Source organism: Chiloscyllium plagiosum, unplaced genomic scaffold, assembly GCF_037043375.1.
Source record: "Chiloscyllium plagiosum isolate Xiang-an unplaced genomic scaffold, Cpla_swu_hap1 HiC_scaffold_17, whole genome shotgun sequence".
In the NCBI taxonomy this organism is placed as follows: domain Eukaryota; kingdom Metazoa; phylum Chordata; class Chondrichthyes; order Orectolobiformes; family Hemiscylliidae; genus Chiloscyllium; species Chiloscyllium plagiosum.
In genome coordinates this window covers 59,942,032-59,948,714 of record NW_028270155.1, presented here as the reverse complement: position 1 = coordinate 59,948,714, position 6,683 = coordinate 59,942,032, and the positions used below count along the sequence as shown (strand labels likewise).

Here is a 6,683-nt window from a genome sequence, read left to right as displayed (position 1 = left end):
TACAGTTTAACACTGTGTCACATTCATAAGGAACCCCACTGTGCGGTATCAACTGTAAAGAATGATTTTCAAAGTTATAGCCCAAGTACAGGACTTCTGAAAGTGCACTCAGACAATGCAGTAATTTCAAAATACACAGCTAACATTTTTGAAACACAGGGTCCATTTTGCAAACTTATAACCAGTTGACATGATCGATTTGGTATGAAAATATGGAGAGGCGACATAAATTAAAGCAATTGAATGTAAAGGGTATGCATTAGCAGAGGGACATGGCAGTAATTGTACATCACCTATGAACGATGGCAGGACAGGTGAAGAGCACAATTGGTGCCTTATTCTATGCTTTATTAATAGTGATGCAGAGTACAGTAGTAGGTAGGATACACTAAGCATTTGTCAGACACTCATCACACCTCAGCTAGAATATTGGCAGCAAGGTGGCTCAGTGGTCAGCACTGCTGCCTGACCGTTCCAGGGAACTGGGTTCAATCCCACCCTCAGCTGACTGTCTGTGTGGAGTTTGTATGTTCTTCCCTTAGCTGAATGGGTTTCCTCCTGGTTCTTTCCATGATCCAAAATGTGCAGGTTAGCTGTATTTGGCCATGCATAATACAGGGTGACAGTGATAGGATAAGGAGGTGGGAATGGGTGGGAAGCTCTTCAGAGGACCAGTGTGGACTCAATGGGCCAAAATACCTGCTTCCACACCATAGGAATTCTATGATTGCTTCTAGTCTTGAAGATGGATTGTAAATGGTGAGACTGATTTACTTGGAGAGGATAAGGCCAAGGGGAAGTTTGATTGAAGTTTTCAAATTATTGAAGGACTGGGCATGAAAGAGAGACAGAATAATATTCCAACTCACTGAAGGATGATGAAGAAGAAGGCACATGTTTAAAACAATGTATAAAAGAAGACATTATGAAAGGAGACAAAAATATTTTCATAGAGCAAGATGGAGGCTTTATTAAGGTATTCAAAAGAATACCTTAATAAGGTATTTACATCACTGTCTGATGAAGGTAATGAGCAGGGTTCGAGGAAAAAGGTTGGGATATGGCACGAAGGGATGATGGTCACCTATAGAGCTGATGCATAAATAATGGTTAAATGGTCTCCTAGTGCACTGTAACAATTCTGAGAATCTGAGACTGTCTATTATTCTGCCTTGTATCTCCACATCCAGGTGAATAATATTTATTGTCTGTCTCCCATCATAAACCCAATTCTGTGTCTAGTTGGCAAGTTCACCCTTAAGCCTATGTGATCTAACTTTATAAATTAGTCTACCATGCTGATCCTTGTCAAACACTTTATTGATGTCCAAATAAACAACCTCTGTGGCTCTGCCCTCAACAATCATTTGGGTTACTTCATTAAAAAAATTCAATCAATTTTCTGAGACAAGCTTCTCCTTGTACAAAGCCAGGCTGACTGTCCCGAATCAGTCCTTGCCTCTCCAAACGCATGAACATTCAATCTTTCAGATTCAGCTCCAACAAATTACCCACCATTAATGTCAGACTCACAGGTCTCTATTTTCCAGACTTCTCCTTACAGCCTTCCTTAAACAATGGCACAACGTTAGCCACTCTCCAGTCCTCCAATACTTCACCTGTGTTCGTACATAATGCAAGCGGTTCAGCTAGGGACCCTATAATTTCCTCAACAACTTCCTACAACATGCTGGGATACACTTCATCAGTTCCTGGAGATTTATCTCCCCTTACGTTAACTAAGACCTCTAGCATAATTCTCAGAAGATTAGAATGTTGTTGCCACATCCACTACTATTCCTGCCCAAATTCAAACTCATTCATCCTGAGTACATCTCATCTCCATGGGTTGAGTTTTTTGACTTGGATGGCAGCCAACACTTGAAGTCCTTGTTATATAAGGTATCAAATCCACTTTCAACTCCTCCATTACTGTTATTTAAAAAAACACTCTCTTCTCTAGAGAACGGAGGATGAAAATATATTTCATCAAGTACTTTATGCAAGTTGTCTGCCTTCAGATGAAGGTTATTTGCTGTGTCCAAATCAGCACCACATCCTCCTTTGACTTTTATTTTCCTACTTTGAGGTAAGGCCCATAGTCTGAGGTCCTTTCAACAGAGAACACCAGAGAGATAACATCCAGGCAAGATTCTGACACTACCTAATTCATCAATATCTCTCTCATTCTATTTATTTTTTCTTGTTTCCTTCTTCTTTTTTCTTTTTTCATTTTTATTTCGTTACCCCCACACTACCATCGAACTGCGGTAGTGATTATATTTTCCCCAGCACCCATGTTGTGTGTGTGCAGGTATGAGACACAGTGAAAGACAACAGGCGTACAAATCTTTATTCAATTTCCACCACCAGGAAATCTTTCTAATTTTATAGCAGCATTTTCTTACTCAAAGTTTCTCTACTACCAAGGTTGAGATAACTGGTCTGTAATTACTGGGCTTCACCTTACAACTTGCTTTTGAACAAGGGGACAATTTTGTAATTCTCTCCCTGTCTTAATTTAACTCCAAGCCCAGGGGAATTTCTGGTTTGCTTCAAATTTGACCAACACAATAGTTGTAAACAATGAGACGGATGACAAGAGGCTGAAGAGAACAGAATGGGAAAGTGAACAGACACATGACAGATGAAACACAATAAAAATGATAGGAAGAGCTGGGAATGGCACAATGGATGAAATCACATTCTTTAGGTTGGCATTATTCATTAAATCTCTGCTAATGCTTACAGAGGCATTTGACTCATAGACTGACCAATTCATACACTTCAGAGTGGGAGAAACATTGCCTGGAATACAGGAACACATGTCTGGTCTGTTTCAAATTCCTTCAAGCAATCTGTTTCATAAACTTGAGTATGCACAATAAGCTGACAGATGGAACAGGCTAATATCCAATTTATGGTAAAGTTCATAATGGGATGCTGCATCACTCTTGCATACGAGCATTAGCCGAATTGCCAATGAATTCCCCACACCACCATTCCTGAAAGTGGTCCGCCTGCAGAGAGTTGAACCTCATTTCTCCCGCTCTGAAGTGTATTAATTGGTCAGTGTATGAGTCAAATGCCTCTGTAAGCATTAGCAGAGATTTAATGAATTATGCCAACCTAAAGAATGCGATTTCATCCATTGTGCCATTACCAGCTCTTCCTATCATTTTTATTGTGTTCCATCTGTCATGTGTCTGTTCACTTTCCATTCCCATTCACAGGTAACAATCTGGCTTCAAAGTTTAATAGTATGCAATGCGGGTTCTGTACAGATCGCTCAATGGCATTTCCGATTTGTTGCATCGTCGCTCATTTAAGAAAAAAAGAGGACTTTTTAAATGTATCCCAGAGTGGAATTTTATTCAGGTACTTATATCAAAAGACAAGCAAAACAACATTCAATAAACTTGTAATGATTCACAATAATACACAAATCCTCCGGAGCTACATAACGAAAATATGCAGCTTGGGGAATACAGTACAAATGGACAATCTTTCAGAGATTGTGTCTGAAGAGCGTGTTGTTTAGGAGCAGCAGGTACATTTCTCAGAGGTATCCCCTTTACACACACAGCCATTGGCACAGTTGGTGCATGCTGCAGGACAGCAAGAGCAGCAACCTGAGAGGAGAGGACAAAGACACAAATCACTCACAATCAATTCGTTCAATGAAAGCTCCCACAGCCTCCCATGACAGCACCCAGTTCCTCCCTCACAAACCCGTCTGTCTCCCATCTCCCAGTCACCCCCCTGAAGAGGCTCAGCAGCACATCCCAGTGAGAGACAGTTTGAGGGAAGATGTTCCTGTCACTATCTCCACAACACGGTTTCTAATGAGAAGTCTATAAGATCAGCGCTTTCCGATGGGAACCTCAGACATTGCTTTAAGCAGCAGCTTCTGGTCTGAAGATTCTTCCGATTGGACATTGTCGAAATCGGATGGCAATTCAATCCGGTGTAATCCCGGATCATGTATGTGTCTGTAGTGTCCCTGTGTGAGTTGTGCCCAGGACTATGTGTCACACCAATGGAACGGGAGCAGTTTGAAAGCCTGTCCCAGTGACTCACTTTTCTGGCAGCGTCCAGCTTTGCTGGTGGCACATTGACAGTTGGAGCATCTGCAGGTGTTTTCACAGGAGCAGGATCCTGAAAAGAGGAAAAACACAGAGAGTGAGTGGTGTGCACCGCCCAGCAATGGCCCCAGGCACGGGCTGGGCACGGGGCCCGGCTCTTTGTGCCATTGCCCTGGGCTGCAGTGAGTTGAAGAAGCAGCCTGACCTCCCTGCAATGCTGCTGGCTCCCAGTCAGACTGAGGCCCCGCACTGGGACACTGTGCTGAAAGCACTGCACCAAGCCCCACTCACCATCCAGGCACACACAGGGCTTCGGGTCCGACATCTCACCAACTTCTTCTGCAGCTTCGAGCCGGCTCCAATCCGCGCTTCTCGACCTTGTGCCGTTTGCTGAAGCCGAGCCGAGCTTTATGAGCTTGTGATGGGAGGCGAACCGGCTGCAAAACCGGGCAACGGGCGGCTCGGCGCTACCTGAATGCACACGGCCCTTCGGAGTGAGTCAGCGGCTGGAGGTTTGAATTGCAGCCGCTTCCTTCATTCACAACACGGCCCGAAGGGATTTCTCAATCAGTGTAATGTGTCAGCATTTCCTGTGGGATCAGCCAGTGTCCGAGCGTCTGGAACACGATTCCCCGTCTCGGTCTGGGGGAGGCAGGGACAGCACGTTCTGTTTGACCTGACATTTCCTGTCTCCACTCGGGATATTTGCTGCTTTCCAATCGCTCTCCCAGCTCATAGAATCATCGAATCATACAGGACAGAGTCACCTTTCCTCCACCGAGTCTACTCCGCCGTTAGATCATGGCTGATATGTTTATTAACTCTATTCTCCTGCCTTCTCCCCATATCCTTCAAGCACCTTGTTTGTCGAGAATCTGTTTCTCTCAGAGACACTCAACGACTTGCCCTCGACAGCCTTCTGTGGCCATGCTTTCCACAGATTCCCCACAGACTGTCTCACCATTTCCAATCTATCTTCTAAACTGAAGACAACACTCCAGCTGCTTTGTGACTGGTGTTTTATACAGGTTTAATGTAATCTCCCTATTCCTGGACTCGACACCATTCCTACCGTATCACATGCTCATACGCAAGTGACTGCGATGTCAGTGGGGGAGAGCTTTGTGGCCAGTCATCTTGATTGTATTAGTTTTAAAATAGTTAAGGAAAATCGTTAACCTGATCTGAAAGTTTAAGTTCGAGATTGGAAGAGAGCCAATGCTATGGTGTTCAGCAAGAGCTTTCAGAATTTGATTGGGGCGGATATTCGCAGGACGGCTGGGAAGTGGGAAGGCTTGAAAAATGAGGTAATGAAAGTCCAGGTACAGTATGTTACTGATAGAATGAAGCTCAAGGTTGTTAGGTGTAGGGAATGCTGGAGAACGAGCAAAATTGAGGCCTGGTCAAGAAATAAGGATACGTGTGATAGATATAGACAGGAGCATAAGGGAAGGAGGAGTAGACTCAAGAGGGAAATCAGGAGGGCAAAAAGAGAACATGAGAGATAGCTTTGTAAAATAGGCTAAAGGAGAATCCAATAAGATTCTACAATTACATTAATGCCAAATGAGTAACTAGTGTGTAAATGCAGCCCCTTAAAGATCAACAAGGCTGGTTGTGGGTGGAACTGCAAAAGATGGGTGAAATATTAGAAGAACACTTCACATTCGTATTTAGTGTGGGGAAGGATATGGAAGGTAGAGAACGTTTACAAGGAAATCTTGAAGCCGTGAAAAATGTTCATGTTGCAGATGAAGCACTGGACTTCTTAAAATCCATAAATAAATTCCCAGGACCTGCTCAGGTGCACTCCAGAACTTTGTGGGAAGTTAGGGAAGTGACTCCTGAGCCCCTTGCTGAGATATATGTATCATCACTAGGTATAAGTGAGGAGCTGGAGATTGGAGGTTGGCTTGTGTGGTACCATTATTGAAGAAAGGTGGTAAGGAAATGTCAGGGAACTGTAGACTGGTGAGCCTGGTGACAGTGGTGGGAAAGTTGTTGGACGTCATTCTAAGAGGCAGGTTTTGCATGTACTTAGAAAGGCAAGGAATGATGAAGCATCATTAACTTGGCTTTGCTTGTGGGAAATCGTGTCTCAATAACGATTGAGCTTTTTGAAGAAGTGACAAAGAAGATTAATGAAGGCAAGGCAGTGGATACTGTCAATATGGACTTCATCAAGATATTCAAAAAGGTTCTGCATTGTCGACTGTTTAACATGGATAGATCACATGGAATAGAGGGAGAGCTGGTCATTTGGGTACAGATTAACTGGAAGGTAGGAGACAGGCTCTTCGGCCCAACAAGTCCACACTGACCCTCCGAAGAGCAACCCATCCAGACCCATTCCCCAACATTTACCCCTTCACCTAACACTACGGGCAATTTAGCATGGCCAATTCACCTGACCTGCACATTTTTGGATGGTGGGAGGGAACCGGAGCACCTGGAGGAAACCCACACAGACATGGGGAGAATGTGCAAACTCCACACTGACAGTTGTCTGGGGCGGGAATTGAACCCTGGTCTCTGGCGCTGTGAGGCAGCAGTGCTAACCACTGTGTTCTTGTACATGTTATTGATTGCATTAACCAT

The 6,683-nt window shown here is 43.9% G+C and overlaps 1 pseudogene across 1 annotated transcript; it reads right to left on the bottom strand.

Moving 5' to 3' along the window:
- Positions 1-3,355: 3,355 nt before the first annotated feature.
- On the bottom strand, positions 3,356-4,581 carry LOC122562574 (metallothionein pseudogene; annotated as a pseudogene). Its single transcript, XR_006315362.2, has 3 exons — positions 4,377-4,581; positions 4,081-4,158; positions 3,356-3,632 (listed from the first exon to the last, which is right to left on the bottom strand). The product of XR_006315362.2 is annotated as a metallothionein pseudogene (transcript).
- Positions 4,582-6,683: the final 2,102 nt, after the last annotated feature.